This window comes from Hemitrygon akajei, chromosome 20 (genome assembly GCF_048418815.1).
Source record: "Hemitrygon akajei chromosome 20, sHemAka1.3, whole genome shotgun sequence".
Taxonomy (NCBI): Eukaryota; Metazoa; Chordata; class Chondrichthyes; order Myliobatiformes; family Dasyatidae; genus Hemitrygon; species Hemitrygon akajei.
Window position 1 is genome coordinate 66664782 of NC_133143.1, and position 18937 is coordinate 66683718.

Here is an 18937-nt window from a genome sequence, read left to right on the forward strand (position 1 = left end):
CTCTGAACTCCAGACCGCCCTGATCTGTAATAACATCACATCAACCGCCATGCTACTGGGGCACCCAAAATTTAAATTCCCAATCCGTCATGGTAGGACTTGAACTCCTGTCTCTGGGGGAGCAGAACTCTGGCTTCAGGTCTAGTAGATTAACCACTACACTACAGGGAGTCCCCTTGTTCAAAGTCAAAAAATGCAGAATGAAGTATTACAGTTACAGAGAAAGGCAAGAACGGTCAGGGTGGGAAACAGATTCTCCCCTCAGGTCATTAGGTTTCTGTACTCCCTGCTGCTTCGCATTCAAATTGTCACTGGATAACTTGTACTGTACCCTACAATATTTAGTATATGCACTTTATTTTGTTTATCTATGTGGAATTCACTGTAGATTTAACCTTTACTTTGCTGAGTTATTGTGTGTTATATGTGTGTTATACATACTACAGTTGTTCCACCCTGGCCTGGAGAAACGTCTCATGTGACGGTATACATGTATGTAGTTAAACGATAATAGACTTGCCTTGACGACTTAGAAGAGGGGAAAAGAGAGAACGTAGGTGGGGCCTTTGACTATGCTGGCTGCTTTACTGAGGCAGTGAAGAGCGCAGACAGAGCCAAGAAGGGAGGCTGGTCTCCAGGACATTCTGAGCTGTGTCCGCAACTCCCTGCAGTTTCTCACAGACACGGGACTGAACCGTGATACATCTGGATGCTAAATTGTGATGGTGCGTTAATGAAAATAGAAGGATATGGAATTAACGAGGGGGAGATTGGATTAGCATAGATAGGCAAAAGGGTTGCCACTGCTACAAAGGGCTGAAGGGCCCAGTTCTGTGCTGCTCTACTCTATGACAATTGATTATATTGATTATATTGATTTAAAACATTAATGCACCACAGAAAGCACAACAGTAATTCTAAAGTTCCAGATGACATGCAGACAATGGTCATTTCATGAGATATGTCCTGTACCTAGTAAAGTGACCATTGATTGTACATTCATAGTCATCTGCCGCCCGTCTGCTGTTGTGTATTCAGAGATGCTCTTTTACGCACCACTGCTGTAACGTGGGGTTGTTTGAGTTACTGTCACCCTCCTGTCAGCTTGAACCAGTCTGGCCATTCTCCTCTGACCTCTCTCATTAACCAAGCATTTTCGCACCATTCTCTGAAAACTCTGGAAACTATTTCTTTTTTAAGAGACAGTATCTTTTTTTTTTAATGTGTTCAATTGGGTTTCTTTGTTTTGTGGTTGCCTGGAAGGAGATAAATCTCAAGGTTGTATAAAGTATACATACTGTAAAAACAAATGTGCTTTGAACTTTGAACTTCATTGTGCATGAAGATCCCAGCAGTTTCTGAGATACTCAAACCACTCACCTGGCACCAGCAAACATTCCACGTTCAAAGTCACTTAGATCACATTTCTTCCCCATTCTGATGTTTGGTCTGGACAACAGCTGAACCTCATGACCTCGTCTGCATGCTTTCATGCATTGAGTTTCTGCCACATGGTTGGTTATTTAGATATTTCCATTAATGATCACGTGTAGAGGTGTACCAAATAAAGTGGCCACTGAGTGTTAAATGTAAAAAACTGAAGGAAGTGAAGGGGATAGTTAGATTTCAAGCACCACAGTAGCATAGTAGTTAGCATGACTCTAATACAGCTTAGGACGTCGGAGTTCGGAGTTCAATTCTGATACCATCTGTAAGGAGTTTGACCACATGGGTTTGCTCTGGGTGCTCTGGTTTCCTCCCACAGTCCAAAGACATACCGGTTAGTAGGTTAATTGGTTATTGTGAATCTTCCTGTGATGCCGGTAGGGTTAAATAGATGCATGATGTGGCTCATTGGGCTGGACAGGCCTGTTCCGTGCTGTGTTTCTAAATAAATAAATATATATATAAAGGGTTTGGTGGAATGGGCAGAGAAATCACAGATTAAATTTAGCATCGAGAAATAAAAGGAAATAAATTTTCTTTGGAAGAAAGAAAAACTATAACATAAGGGGCACAATTCTAAAGCATATCTGGAGAAGGGACAACAATTAAAATTTATACAAGGTTATGGGAATAGATATACAAAATCAAAGAGATCATTTACAAGCTGTGTGAGAAGTTGTTTTGTCAAAACTATTCCACGATACCAACACACCATACCATAAAGTCAAAGTAAGTTTATAATCAAAGTACCTATACATCACAATATGCTACCTTGAAATTGATATTCTTGCAGACATTTAAAGGAAAATAAACAAATACAAAAGAATTTATGAAAAACTATGCATAAAGACTGACAACCAATGTGCAAATGAAGACGAATTGTGCAAATAATAAATGAATATAAAATCTGCTTGGAAGTGACTCTGTAGGTGGTGAGTGAAGTCATCCGCACTGGTTCAGCAGCCTGGTGGTTGTAGGCGGAGTTGCTTTACCAATTGACATTACATGTCATTTGTAGCTCTTTGATCGAGCTTTGAACGTTGATATCCTGCAGCAAGCTAGTACCAATAAATTGGTTTTATGTCATCGCACAGACTGAGATCCCTGGTGATGGATATTGAATTTCCTTTGTGATTACATAACTAGAAATAACATGGAGATTGCGATAACCACAAGATTTTGACCAAAGGCAGGGGTTGTCCTGGAAATAAAGGTCAGATCTCAGTTCTGTACTCTTCCTCATTTACGTTGAAGGCTTCTTATCATTTAAAAGGAACATACTTGCTTTTAGTCACCTAGGGATCATGTCACTTCTGATCTAGGTAATGAGCTATTTTAAAAATAATTAGTTTAATTGGATCATGAGGAGCTCTGAGTGAAAGTCTTTCAAGATAATGCTTCCTGTTCTTGTGCTGTTTTATTGATGGTATCAGAGCAGAGGAAATTTAAAATTATTCAGAATTAGAATCAGGTTTAATATTACTGGTATATGTCGTAAAATTTGTTGTTTTGCAACAGCAGTACATTGCGTTACATATTTTTTTAAAACTTAAAATTACAATAAGAGACATAAATAGTACTGTGCAAAAGTATTAGGTATATATGTAGCTAGGGTGCCTAAGACTTTTGCACTGTACTGTAGTAATTCTATGCATTGCACTGTACTGCTGCCATTGACATATGTGAGTGATGATAAACCTGATTCTGATATGGGTCTCTGTTGTGGACAGAGAGAGGGAAGGGGGCAGGGAGAAGGGAATCATGGTTGGGAAAAAGGAAAGGAGCAGGAAACATCAGAGAAACATTCTGTAATGATCAGAAAACTAATTGTTTGGAATCAAATAACCCTGCCTGGTGTCTCAGGACTGGCTGCGTCTGCTCCCACAACACCCCCCCCCCCCCACCCCTGGTTCCTTCTCTGCTTCCTGTCCCACATCCTTCCCACAGCACTCCACCCTCGCCATTCCCAACGTCCTTTGCTCCCACCAGGTTTTCAAACTTGTTTTCCACTCCGTAGGCAAATAAAGTACTATGCAAAAGTCTTGGGCACCCTTGCTAGCTATATGTGTTTAGCTAGCAAGGTTGCCCTATATATATATATATATATATATCTGTGTGTGTGTGTGTGTGTGTGTGTGTGTGTGTGTGTGTGTGTGTGTGTGTGTGTGTGTGTGTGTGTGTGTGTGTGTGTGTGTGTGTGTGTGTGTGTGTGTGTGTGTGTGCAAGACTTTTGCATAGCACTGTATATATATAGATATATGTAACTCCAAGACATAAAACTAATCAAAAAAATCATGGATCTGGCAATAACTTGTGTACTCTCGTTTCATTTTTACTTTAGTGAAGCATGCATATATGACGTACTGGCGTAACGACGTATGTCATTCACATACTTTTATATCTAACCCATAATGAGTTATGTAAACTGCAAAGACTGCTCAGTCAAACAATATATTTACAACATTACTCAAATATTACTGAAATATTAAATACACAATGCTCCTCCCTGCTTAGCTATAAACTCCAACTCAATATAGCATGCATCTCAACATATATACAGTATAAATACACATCCCATTCAGTCCTAAAGATTTAATCACAGTGGAGGACTTCTTATTCTTGTAGGATAGCATCTCTCCTGACAAAAGGGGTCACTCTGTAGGTGAGACTTGTGGCTGTAAAGCACGCTCAGGTTCTGGGTCTCCTCCACAGTGGTCGTAGGAGTTGACACTAGGACTGCAGGAAGTGGTTCTGACAACTCTGAACACCTCTCTTCTCTAACAATTGATTCTGCTCTCCTCAGCGGATCGATGAGCCTTCTCCAGATGACATCAGATACAATCTCCCTGTGTAGGAGAGTGGTTCAGTTCTGTCCTTAATCTTTCCAAGTACTGTACCCACTTTTGATCACTTCTGTAGTTCCTCACCAGGACCAGGACTGCTTGTCCAGGAGTGAAGCATTGAACCTCCTTGTTGTAGGAGCCCTCAATTTGTCTCAGCTGTTTGTCCTGCATACTTCTGAGACAAGGGCAGACCCAGGAACAGCGCAGCTGGTGGGTCATTGGTTGTGGAGTGTGCTGCGTTGCGATATGCGAGGAGGAAATTGGCGAGCTTCTGATTCAGTGTCAGTGTAGTGTGTTCTGCTGACATTGCGCGCAGTGCGTTCTTTAGGTTCTAGACAAACTTTTCCGCCAAGCCATTTGTGGCTGGGTAGTACGGTGAATATGTAATATGTTTTATCATAATTGCGTTTCACAGAGGAACAATCAGTGAACTGCAAATTATTTTCTAATCCCAGATAAAAACCTCTGGTCTCTTCATTATAGAATGGATATAGAAGCTTTAGAGAGGGTGCAGAGGAGATTTACCAGTATGCAATCCGGATTAGAGAGCATATCTTGTGAGGAAAAGGTTCAAAGGTTCAAAGGTCCAATTTAATGTCAGAGAAATGTATACAATATACATCCTGAAATGCTTTTTCTTCGCAAACATCCACAAAAACAGAGGAGTGTCCCAAAGAATGATGTTAAAAGTCCGTTACGTCATTTTTTTTTACTCTGTGCCCGAAGATCACAAAGATCCTGGGTCTTCGGGCCCACAGCAGATATCCCGACTCCTCCGATGACACTGACCCTCAATCCACCCGTTTCCAGAGCCCCGAGATCTTAGGCTTCTGAATTCGAGCCGGACTCTCAGGCCGAACCTTTGGCGTGCCAAACAACGGCCAGTCCTGAAACACCAAGAACGGGACCCATTCTCGCAAAGCACCAAAGTCAGCGTGTAACTCCAGGTCAGGGTCTTCAAAAGAACCCTGAAAAGGAAAAATAAAGATGTTAAAGATTGAAATAGAACTGTTTCCGAAGATGTAAGCAAAGGAGTCGCCCTTTAGCGCCATCTTAACTTCACCTTCTGAAAAGTTGAACAACTAGGGCTATTCTTTTTGGAATGAAGGAGGATGAGAGGTGGCTAGGTAGAGGTGTACAAAATGATAAGAGGCACAGATAGAGTGGATAACCAGAGACTTTTCCAATGAGCCAAAATGACTAATACAAGAGAGCATGATAGTGACTGGAAGAAAGTATAGGGGGGAGTGTCAGGCAGCTTTTCTTTACATAGACTGGTGGGTGCATGGAACACACTGTTGGGGTTGGTGGTAGAGGCAGATACGTTGGGGATGGTTAAGAGATTTTTAGATTGGCACATATTCTTGGATGATACAAAAATGGAGGACTATGTGGAAGGAATGATTAGATGGATCATAGAGTAGGTTAAAATGTGGGCCGAAGGGTCTTTCCTGGCTGTACTCTTCAATGTTTTATGTTTTAACGCAGAGAAATCCATTTTAGAGTACAGCATCTCTTTGGCGTGAACCAGGAACTTACTCCATTAAGATAAATTGGTGCCCGATGGTATTTGGCTTGTCTTTCTGTACTTAGAAAATCATTGAGTGTTCAGAATTTGTGTTGCTTCTCATGTTACCTTTTCAGTTTTCAAAAACTATTTAAAGACTCTTCTGCAATAATTGCAGAGTATTGGTCTGTGTACGTCACAATTTCTTGATTTATGGCTTTCTGTTGATTTGCTTTCTATCTTTGGAGGCTCTAGTAAATTGTTTTAGCAACTGGTGATCGCAATATTCCATGTAAAAATGTGAGGTATAGAATGAACGAAAAACAGAATTAAGATTCATTGGAAGAGCAGATGCCTTGCAGTGCCAAAAAACAGGTTCAATCCTGACCTTGCAAGCTGCCTGAATGGAATTTGTATGTTGTCACTGTCTCTGTGGGTGCTGCAAATTCTTCCCACATCCCAAAGCCACATGGGTTGGTAGGTTAATTGCCCACTGTAAATTTTCCCCAGTGTATGGATGAGTGGGAGGATCTTGGAAGTGATGAGATTGTGAGCGTATTTTTTTCTTAAAAAGGATAAATGTCGGATTAGCGTCAGTTGGTGGTTACTGGTCAGCATGGAGTCAATGGGCTGTAGGGCCTGTTTCCAGGTTGTATCTCATTGATTTTGCCTTATTTCATTCATTTTCAGAATGACTGAAACTCTTCTCAATAAACTGTGGTTCGTTGTCTCTGACTGAGTGCTCTGGAACAGCAGTCCTTGAGATGAGCCTTAGCACATCAACAACTAGTAAAGATGGGGGGATCTGGAGTTTCCACTGCACGTTCCAGCCATTTTGTCTGGCGATGTAGACCTGAGACAGTGTGGAGTCTTTTCTGGTTTCCCGTTGGATCATCTCAGCAGTAATAGAGAGAGTTTTGATTTGAGTTAGGGACAGCACGTCAAGAGAAGTGTCTTCTTTTATAACATTTTCAAGCATTTTCTTTTCCAAGGATAAAAAGGACAATCCATCAGAATTTTCAAGACCAATTGTCCTCTTGAATTCAATCTTGTAATTGTGTCTTCCAAGAAACAGAGCCCATTTCTGAATTCTTGCTGCTGCTGTTAAGTAACACCCTTCTGTGGATTGAAAATGGACACCGGTGGTTGATGATCAGTAACGAGGGTAAACTCTCTCCCATACAGGTACTGGTTGAAATGTTTTACACTCCAAACTAGACTCAAGGCCTCTCTGTCAATTTGTGCATAATTTTCTTCCCATTAGAAAATAGTCTACAACTTCAATCCTTCTACAAAAGTGCATGATCATACATTTCCCTACACTGTATTCCATCTGCCACTTCTTTGCTCATTCTCCCAATCTGTCCAAATCCTTCTGCAAACACTGTTTCTTCAACACTACCTGCCCCTCCACCTATCTTTGCATCATCCACAACTGTAGCCACAAAACCATCATTTGTTTCAGTTACAGTACATGTAATGGACAAATTGTTTAGTTGGAAAAGTCAGAATTATTGTTCAAGCTCCCTCCAAGGAGTACCCATGAGCTCATTCCATTTCCTCAGTACGACATCAGATGCTGCTATTTTAGGTCAGGGTTTCTTCATAAGACATAGGAGCAGAATTAGGAAATTTGGCCCAATGAGGTCTGCTCGGCCGTTTCATCATCTTTGGAATGAGAACAGGTTGCTTGAAGTTGCGGGATTCAGTTTTGAATCCAGATGGCTCTCAGGTGCCCCAGACAGACAATGTAGTGCTATTGCTCCAGCATTTGCTGGACCTCAGTCTAACGGTGAAGAAGATCATAGGTGGATGCATCAGACTGGGAGTGGGATGGAAAATTTAAGGGACCTGGCAGCAGGAACTGATGTTTGCCCCTGCAGTCTTGAAAGTAGGTGTTCCATGACACGATCTTCCAAACTGCATGTCACTTTAATTCCTCATCTCATTCAAGCCCCAACCTATTGGTCTGTGTCAGCAGCCCCCTTACAATAAAGACCAATGCATGCCTGAAGTACATTTACAAGGTGCATTCCAACAAGAAAGCAGCATCCATCATCAAGGACCCCCATCATCCAAGCCATGCTCTCTTCTTGATACTACTATTGGGTAGGAGGTATAGGAGCCCGAAACCCCTCACCACCAGCTTCAGGAACATCTCGGATCGCAAGACCCTGTAGCGGATAGTGAGGTCAGCTGAGAAGATCATCGGGGTCTCTCTTTCCACCATCACGGACACTTACACTACACGCTGCATCCGCAAAGGAAACAGCATTATGAAGGACCCCATGCACCCCTCATACAATCTCTTCTCCCTCCTGCCGACTGGGAAAAGGCTCCGAAGCATTCAGGCTCTCACAACCAGACTATGTAACAGTTCCTTCCCCCAAGCTATCAGACTCCTCAATACACGAAGCCTGGACTGACACCTTACTGCCCTATTGTCCTGTTTATTATTTATTGTAATGCCTGCACTGTTTTTGTGCACTTTATGCAGTCCTGTGTAGGTCTGTAGTCTAGTGTAGCTTTCTGTGTGGTTTTTTTTTATTACGTAGTTCAGTCTAGTTTTTTGTACTGTGTCATGTAACACCATGGTCCTGAAAAACATCGTTTGGTTGTTACTGTGTACTGTACCAGCAGTTATGGTTGAAATGACAATAAAAGTGACTTGACTTGACTTGACTTGAGTTATTACCCTACAACCATCAGGCTCTTTAATGAGTATAGATAACTTTACTCAGCACAACACTGAACTGATTCCACAACCTACAGAATCACTTTCAAGGACTGTACAACTCATGTTCAGTACTATTTATTTACCTTTTAAAAAATTGTTTGTGCAATTTATCCTCTTTTGCACATTGGTTGCTTATCAGTCTTTATTATTTATTTATTTTAATTTTTGTTTGGAGATTCAGCAAGGGACAGGCCCTTCCGACCCAATGAACTGTGTCACCCAGCAACCCAGCTACTTAACCATGAGGCCAAACACAAGTCAATTTACAAGAACCAATTGACCTACGAACAGGTACCTCTTTAGACTGTGGGAGGAAACAAGAGCACTTAGAGGAAACCCAAGCAGTCATAAAAACATACAAACTCCTTCAGACAGCACTGGAATTGAACTCCAAACTCTGATGCCGTAAGCTGTAAAAATGATGTGCTAAGTGCTACTCTATTGTGGTACCCATTACGCTACCATGACACTATTATGTATAGCGTTTCATAAATCTTACTGCGTTTCTTTACTTTCCTGTAAATGCCTGCAAGAAAAAGAACTTCAAGGTAGTATATGGTGACATCAGACTTCAATAGCAAAATTACTTTGAACTTTGAAAACTTCTGTTTACGTAGATATCGGCGAAGAAAAATAATTTCAGGACGTATATTGTATACATTTCTCAAATATTAAATGGAACTATTGAATTTTCTGTCCAGATTCTACCAGACCAGGAAACTTGATTTTTCTGTATGTATCAGTCACCATTCGCAACATTATCTCAGCTTAGTTTCTTTTTTTCATTTCATTCTTTTTTTCCCTCTCTGAGAGGGGAGGATGTGCCTCCCCTATATTATGTACCCTGGTCAAAGTATGATCTCAAAGGTGAACAGGGGTTCCTACAGATAGAGAGGAAAATAAGGCAAGCTGCAATAAAGAGATTAAAGCTAAAGAGATTGGGAGACGAAAATGTTATTTCATATGTCATGATATCTATTTAAGTCGTGACATTTCAGGAATAGGAGCAGCAGATTGTAAATTATAATTCAGACCGCATACCACTAACAACCACACTAGCCCCGTTTTAATGTCAACACAGGCTCAAGATTATTGTTTAATTACATCCTACTCAAGGATAACTAATCCAAGAAAACTACTGCCTCAGCAGGGTGACATTATCTTTAGGTCAGTGGTTGATGACAGGAAGGAGTCTCAAAAACAAGTGGAAGGAAGCAGCTATCTTTGAAATAAAAAAAAAACCAAACTGCAGATGTTGGAGATATGAAATGAAACAAACCACGTCAGAAACATTCAGCCAGTCAGGCAACGTCTTTGGAAAGAAAATGTTTCAGTCCCCTGTTTCAGATTACCACTATCATTGAATTAGCTGGTTACAGACCCCGGCATACATATTGCATAATATTGTGATATAATAATCATAGTCATTTGATCTGCCCTGACTTCAAGGCTTTTAGACAATAGACAATAGACAATAGGTGCTGAAGTAGACCATTCGGCCCTTCGAGCCTGCACCGCCATTTTGAGATCATGGCTGATCAATTGCAAATAAGTAAATAAGTAGCTAATATAATTTTACATGTGTGTAAATAGTTTCACCAGAATTACAGAGAAAGAGAGTATGAAAACAGGCCCTTCGTCCCACCTGTTCTGCATTCTCATGCGTAGGCCCCAGGTGTCACCCTTCGACAACACACCACAAGTAATTTAGTGGCCAAGAAGGAGTGGACTCCCATATGGTCACTGGGAGAATGTGCGAACTCCGCACTGTCATCACCCAAGCTCAGAAGTGAACCCCAGTATCCGGCAGCAGCTCTACTTGTTGTGCACTGTTTCCTCTCTTAGTATATTTTCTTCACAGTCACAAGAATGACTAAATGATATAACATAGAATACAGAATCATAGAAAACTACAGCACAGAATCAGGCCCTTTAATCTGCCTAATCCCATCAACCCGCAACAGGACCATACTCCTCCACACCCCTCCCATCCATGTACCTATTCAAATTTATCTTTAATGTTGAAATTGAACCCACATCCACCACTTCCACCAGCAGCTCTCACCACTCTCACCACTCTCTGAGTAAAGTCGTTCTCCCTCTTGTTCCCATTAAACATTTCACAATTGGCCAATGGCCCCTGGTTCTGGTCTCATTCAGTTTACTTGCATTAACTCTGTCTATAACCTTCATAGTTTTCTATACCTTTATCAAATCTCCCCTTATTCTCATACACTCCAGGGGAAAAAAATCCAAACTTAAGACCACATGATATAGGATATATGATATATGATATGATATATGATATAGGAGCAGATGTTCTCTGTTCCATTATGGTTGCTTTTTTATCCCTTTCAATCCCTTTCTCCTGCCTTCCCAGTAATCTTTAATACCCTGACTAATCAAGAAACTATCAACTTCCACTTTAAATACACCCAATGACTTGGCCTTAGCAATGATTTCCACATATCAGCATCAAATTTAAGGTCAATAGCATATGTTGTGAAATTTGATGTTTTGTGGCAACAGTTCATTGCAATTCCTAATAATAAAAACTATAAATTACAATAAGATATATAAATAAGATATATTTTATAGGATGTTTCCTACAGTGGAGCGGGGCGGTGAGGGTCATGACCAGAGGGCACAGCCCAAGAATACAAAGACGTCCCTTTAGAACAGCGATGAGAAGGAATTTCCTTAGCCAGAGGGTAGTGTGTTTCTGTGAAATTCATTGCCACGTTGGCTGTGGAGCCCAGCTCATTGGGTATATTTGAAGCAGAGTTTGGTATGTTCTTGATTAGTCAGGGAGTCAAAAGTTATGAGGAGAATGCAGGAGAATGGAGCTGAGGGGAAAATGATAGAATGATGGAGCAGACTCGATGGGCCGAATGGCCTAATTCTGCTCCTTTGTCTTATGGTCCTCAAACAAATACAGACTGAATGACAGAGTATTTATTGATTGATTGATTACAATGCAGTGTGGAATAGGCTCTTCCAACCACATGAGCCACACTGCCCAGCAATCCCCCGATTTAATCCTAGTCTCATCAAGGGGCAAGTTACAATAACCAATTAACCTAATAAATGGTACATCTTTGGACTGTGGGAGGAAACTGGAGCACCCAGAGGACACCCATGCAGTCACCGGAGAACATACAAATTCCTTACAGACAGTGGTGGAAATTGAACCCAGGTCACTGGCACCGAAACCTTGTGCTAACCACTACACCCCAATATATGTAGATATTTAATGGGTTTGATATATTTTAAAAAGAAAAATCGAATGTGACCCACATTGAGTGTTTATGAAGTTTTACACGCTCTGTGCACCATGTGGAGTGATTTTCGACTCATTGTTATGGGTTAATTGCAGACTGCCTTCAATAAAGGATGTTTGTTTTGATAGCTTTATCCTTGTTCCTTATCTTAATAAGCAGCAAATATGAATGAGCCTTAGCCTGTATCCGGGTGTTTGTCACGATACATTTGTGTTGCATCAGACTATGTGTCTTCTATTGCCGACTATCCTGAAGTTATGAAGTGACCGGGGATACATGCTGACCACATCGTTCTCCACTCTGGCATGCAGCTGAGCATATATACACAATGCGTGTACACTCCATCGGCTCCCAAGCAAGAAGTTATAGTGTGGACACCTCACAAGTATAGTAGAACAGTACAGAACAAGGGCCGGTGATCCCTGAGGTTGGCAAGTCCTGGGGTCAGAGGTCTGAGGTCACCATCCAAGCTTGGTATTTGCACCAGTTCGTTGATTTTTTTTGCACATTGGTTGTCGTCTGTTCTGCTGGGTACAGCCTTTCTCTGAGTTTACTGTGTTTCTTGTACTTACTGTGATTGCCTGCAAGAAAATGAATCTCGGGGTTGTATATGGTGTTGTAAATGTACTTTGAACTTCGATATGTGCAGAATTTGAGAGACAGTGGCCTTCTTTTAGAGATCATATTGCTCCATGGGTGTTTCGAGAGTGCGGCTTCAGTAACTGATTGGAAACATGTTACCAAAGCTCTGTGAGACCCCACAGCACTCTTGTGGATTGATTACTCAGCTGCAAGAGATGTAAGTTGGCTCGATGACATGTGATTCCTCAAGCTCCATTAGAACAATGTAAGAAGCCTTTGTAAGGCACTGGTCAGATCTCATGTGGACGATTGTCAGCAGACTTGGGCCCCGTTGCTCAAGAGGACTAGCGTATGAAAGCAAGTCCTCATTTCGAGAGGACTATAATATGAAAGCGAGGATGTGAGTCCTCAGACATGAAGCCTGGAGCAGCCGAAGTAGGCCACAGCCTCAGCCTCAGTTAATAGTGGGTAAATGTCACGGAGCCCGGCGCACGCCCACAGCCTCAGCATCAGTGCAGCGAAAGGCAGAGCAATGAGCAGAACAGGCCCGACCCTTGCCTCTGGTCTCAGCATCCTGCCTTTTCGATCCGTTTGGCCCAGCGTTTAAAAGTTCCAAACATTGGGTTGTTCCTTGCTATAGGACCTAGGCTCTGTCACATCCATACACTCCAGCCTGGAGCCCAATGCCATGTTTTAACTCATACCCAACCTTTCTGAATCGGCCCCTCACTCTCCGCTTAGGTGGGTGGGCCTTGAATCTGTCTCTCCTCCGAACTGACTTTCTTCAACTCTGCTTGCCCTGACTTTGTCTGGAATATGCCTAGACCTTGTCCCAACTTCTCTTCACACCCGCACACTTCAGCCTTCAACTCAGCCTCACCTTTGCTTGCCTCTCCATTGTTTGTGGTGATCGGTTACCATAGTTATATTTTTACAGAAAAAGTGTTAATAATAGAGTATTTAGTTGTATTCCTTGGTTTGGTAACACCCGTAAGTTGTTGCTCCCCTTCAGCAGCGCCATCTTAAACTGGAAGAAGATATATTCATTGCTTCCCTATTTGCCAATAGCATAATGGGCAGTAAGTAAACTCGAGTACACACTTGTGGCTGGAAGGGGGTATTCTGCAAACTTGCCACCTGATCTGCAGTTGGTTTCTGGAATGTGGAGGAAGTTGTTACCTAACCTCCTGCAGCCACGTCTCATGGCTGAGAATGGGACAGGGTAGGATGGTGATTCCATGGAAGAAAGGGCAGCGTTCCTCATCTCATTCCTGCCACCTTCCAGCATCCCTGGCTGCACGCTGAATTTACTGGGCAGCTAACCGCTACACTGCAGCGTTGCCCTGATTTTGATGAAATTCTTATGAAATATTCCAATGGTGGCACAGTGCCACATGAACTTAACAGCACTAAATAAATACATTGAAAATTTCAAACAATTCTCACCGTCATCCCTTGGCCATCAGTAGTAGCAAATGTTAATGCCCACCCACTGTGCTGCCACCTGTTTTTGTTTCGTCTTACATCAAGGGAAGAAATTACCCTGTGCTGTAACATGGGAATTCATTTCCTTTCCCAGTGATGGCTTCTATCAACGGTTTAAAGTGAATCTGAGGGGGCTCTTCTTCACTGAGAGGGTGGAACGAGCTGCCAGTGGAAGTGGTGGATATGGGATCAATTTCCCCACGTCCTTCGGAGTTTTTAGAGATTTGGCAAGACATCTAAAATTTGGCGAACTTCTATAGATGTGTGGAAGAGAGTTTATTGACTGGCTGCATCACAGCCTGGTATGGAAACACCAATGCATTTGAATGGAAAGGCCTACAAATAGTAGTGGATATGGCCCAGTCTACCACGGGTACAGCCTCCTCACTGTTGAGTACATCTAGATGAAACACTGTTGTAGGAAAGCAGCATCCAACATCAAGAAAACCCATCACCCAGGACATACTCCTCTCTCTACGGCCATCAGGCCACACACACCGGCTTCAGAAACCAAAGGGGATACCCTACCACATAGTCCTCTATTCTTCTGAAGCTCCACGTACCTATCTAAGAGTCACTTAAAAGACCCTATTGTATCCGCCTCTACCATTGTTGCTGGCGGTGCATTCCACACACCCACCACTCTCTGTGTTAAAAACTTAACTACTTCCAAGCACGTTAAAACTATGCCCCCTCATGTTAGCCATTGGGAAAAAGCTTTTGGCTATCATTGAAATGTTCCCACAACCAACAGACAATTTCAAGTACTCTCCATCTCATGTTCTAGTTATTTATTGCTTGTTTATTTATTTATCTATCTATTTATTGTATTTGCACAGTTTGTCGTCCTTTGCACCCATATTGGGTGGTTTTTCATTGATTCTATTATGGTTGTAGTTCTATAGATCTATTGAGTATGCCCACAAGAAAATGAATCTTAAATTTGTATATAGTGACATGTATGTATTTTGATAATAAATTTATTTGAACTTTGATTTCAACATTTGATGGGAGGGGTATGGAGGGTTATGGTCTAGGTGTGGGTCAATGGGATTTGGCAGAATAACAGTTCAGCATGATCTAGATGGACCAAAGGGCCTCTTTATGATTTGGAAAGGAAACAAATAAATATTCATGTCTTACACTAGGTTCCCAATGCTAAGTCCTTGAAAGAGCAAAGAGAAAAATGGGCTGACAATGTGCAAAGTTACAAAACTCATTTCCACTTTATTAAAAAAGGATGATTTTCACACTGCATCTGCTTGAATCAGTTCTGCTTTTGTGGTGTAAATTGCAGGTGGTGTCCTGTACAAAAATAAAATGTATGTAAGAATTACAAATAGCAACAAAGACTTGTTTGGTCTCAGGTGATGCAAACAGCAAGTAGCAGTTCTAATCTCTCATTAATTTCTGTTTCCCTGTATGTTAGATCCTTATTGTTCTACAATGGGCCAATCTTCCTTAGTGCAATGTTGTTGTTACTCTCTGCTTCTGCCTAAAATTAGCTGACTGACTGTGTCCAAATCAGTTTCCACAATGAGTTCTATCAAAGCTTGGATTTGTTTCCCAATATGGCTTGGGGATTTTTTGTGTGGATTATTTTGCAAAGTGACAGTTCAGATAGATAATCAAGCCTAGTCTTCAAAGAGTAAAATATATGGCTTGTGATATTTTGAGGTATCTTGTGGATGATGGCTTAGCAGTTAGCGTAACACTTTATAGCACTAGTGACCCATCTTCAATTCATGTCTCTCTCTATAAGGGGTTTGTTTGTTCTCCCACGACTGTATGGGTTTCCCCATCGTGCTCCGGTTTCCTCCCACATTCCAAAGATGTTGCTCCACAATCTCTTCAGCTACCTCTTCAGAACCCTGGGGTGTAGTCCATCTGGTCCAGCTGACTTATCTACCTTCAGACCTTTCAGCTTCCCAAGCACCTTCTCCTTTGTAATAGCAACGACACTCACTTCTGCCTCCTGACACTCTCAAATTTCTGCATTCTGCTAGTGTCTTCCACAGTGAAGACTGTTGCAAAATACTTACTAAGTTCATCTAACACACACAAAATGCTGGAGGAACTCAGCAGGCCAGGTAATATCTATGGAAAAGACTATAGTCCCAGCTTCATATCCACTCTTCCTGCTCTTTTACTCTTTATATATCTGAAAAATCTTTTGGTATCCTCTTTTATATTATTGACTAGTTTACCCTCATATTTCTCTCTTTATGGATTTTCTAGTTGCTTTCTCTTGGATTTTAAAAGTGGCCCAATCCTCTCCCATCCCACTATTTTTTGCAATATTGTATGCCTTCTCTTTTGCTTTTATGCAGTCTTTGACTTTCCTTCTCAGCCACAGCTACGTCATCCTCTCTTTAGAATACTTCTTCTTTGGGGTGTAGCTATCCTGCACTTTCTGAATTGCCCCCAGAAACTCCAGCCATTGCTGCTCTGCCATCATTCCTGCTAATATCCCCATCTAATCATCTTTGGCTAGCTCCTCTCTCATGCCTCTATAACTCCCTTTATCCACTGTAACACAGAAACATCTGACTTTATCTACTCCCTCTCAAACTGCAGGATGAATTCTATCTTATGATGATCACTATTGCCTAAGGGCTCCTGTACCTTAAACTCCCTCATCAAATCTGGTTCATTACACAACATCTAATCCAGAATTTCCTTTCCCCTAGTGGGCTCAACTATAAGCTGCTTTAAAAATTTATTTCCCACATTCTGCTACTGTTTAGGGGCCTGTATATAATGCCCAATCAGGGTCTTTTTACCCTTGCAGTTTCTTAACTCTACCAACAAGGATTCTGTATCAGTGGATCCTATGACACCTCTTTCTAAGGATTTAATTTCATTTTTTGCCAACAGAACCACCTTATCCCCTCTGCCTACCTACTTGCCCTTTCAATAAAATGTATATTCTTTGATGTTAAGCTTCCGACTAGGGTCTTCTTTCAGCCATGACTCAGTGATACCCACAACGTCATATCTGTGAATCTCTATTTACACAACAGTATCACCTAATTCTGGATACTGTATGCATGCAAATATAACACCTTCAGTCCTGTATTCATCACTCTTTTCAATTTTGCCCCCATGTTACACTTCAACTCATCCCACTGACCACAATTTTGCCCTGTCATCTAGCTGTCCTTCCTCACGGTCTCACTGCACAATGCATCTACTCGTGTACCAATTTCCCCATCTTCAGCCCTATCAATCCAGTTTCCATCTCCTTGCCAAATTTAGTTTAGTATGTTTCCCAGCGGTCACAGCATATAAATCTAATTGTTCAGTGTGTCCCCTAGTGAATACAGTTCTGTCTTTCTGGAAGCTAGTTGGTATCGCATTATTTGAATAGGAACTTTCATATTTGAGTGGAATGTCTGTTACCTATGGGGTATAAGAAAGGCTGACCAGATTGCTTCTTCTTTCCCTTCCCCTACTAGACCTCTGCTTCTCCCCGCTTCCAATTCTCTTTGATCTTTTAGTGCTTAATAAAACAAACGTGAATCACCAGATTTTATGCCTTTTTCTTGACTTCTGAAAGAACCTTGCATCAAAACATTAGAATCCAACAAGGAATTCAACAAATGGTGAACAGATAAATTAGGGCTTGGTGCTACTCGATATTATGGGACTGCATTGTTTGTTTAATAAAATGAAATTAAACTCTCTGTGCCTGTTACTGTGTTGGATTAAACATAAGGGGAGAAGAAGAAAATATACAAAGGCAAAGAGAACGAGGAAAAAACTTTCAGAAAATTCTTTTCAGCTAAGGTCCAACCTTTCCCCTCCCATCAGAAAGACACTGACAGAACTTGTCCTGGGAACCTGTTAACCAACTTCCTCGTCAGCTCTGCTTTCTGTCTCCAGATCAAAAGTATAACTCCAGGCACTCAGAAGGGCGAAGCCTATCACCTCCCCCTGGTGTCCCTCTTCCTTCCCTTTCTCTCACAATCCACTCTTCTCTCCTATCAGATTCCTTCTTCTCCAGCCCTTTCCTTTTTCCATCTGTCACCTCCCTGCTTCTGACTTCGTCCTCCCTCCACCACCTACCTAGAACCACCAATCACCTTCAAGCTTGTTCTCCTTCCCCTCCTCCACTTCCTTACTCTGGCTTTCCCCCTTCCCTTTCCAGGCCTGATGAAGGGTCTCAACCCAAATGTCAACTGTTTATTCCTCTCCGTGGATGCTGCCTGACCAGCTGAGTCCCTCAAGTATCTTGTGTGCGTTACTCCACCACCAGAAATCCTTTCCTTCCCCTTACAGCTCTCTGGTCAACTGATCCCACAAACCACTGCCTGTCTTACGTCACTTTTCCATGCAGCTGCAGCAGGAACGCTGTAGCTCTTTTCTTCCTCCCCGTTCCCACGCAATCCTTCTGGGATTCCAGCTGATTCCAGTAGTGCACTTGCACTACTTCTGATCTAGAGCGGAGCACTCAATGTTCACAGAGTAAGCAAGCACGGATTGGATGATTGCTATCTCGTTATGGGTTTGCACCTTTTAGTTTACCCGCACTGCACTTCCTCTGTAGCTGTTACACTTTATTATGCATTGTTATTGTTTTAACTCAGTGCACTGTGCAATGAAATGATCTGGGTGAACACTAAGCAAGGCAAGCTTCTCACCGTATCCCGGTACATGTGGCGCCACGGTAATGTAGCGGAGGGCGTGACGCTATTGCAGCTTGCGGCGCTGGAGGTTGGAGTTGAATTCTAGCTCCATCTGTAAGGAGTTTGCACGTTGTCCCCATGATAACCAGGGTTTCCTCCAGGTGCTCTCGTTTCCTACCACAGTCCAAAGACGTATCGGTTAGTGGGTTAACTGGTCATTGTAAATTGTCCTGTGATTAGGCTAGTTTTGAGTAAGGGTCTCGGCCTGAAACGTCGACAGCGCTTCTCCCTATAGATGCTGCCTGGCCTGCTGTGTTCCACCAGCATTTATTGTGTGTTGTTGTTTGAATTTCCAGCATCTGCAGATTTCCTCGTGTTTGCTAGTTTTGAGTAGCTGGGTTGCTGGGGGCTGTGGCTCATGGGGCTGG

General features: G+C 42.0%; 1 long non-coding RNA gene across 1 annotated transcript; it reads right to left on the minus strand.

Moving 5' to 3' along the window:
* Nucleotides 1–15084: 15084 nt before the first annotated feature.
* Nucleotides 15085–18937, minus strand: LOC140713886 (uncharacterized). The gene is made up of 2 exons (XR_012095758.1): nt 18525–18937; nt 15085–15186 (listed from the first exon to the last, which is right to left on the minus strand). It is a non-coding gene; the product is annotated as an uncharacterized lncRNA (long non-coding RNA).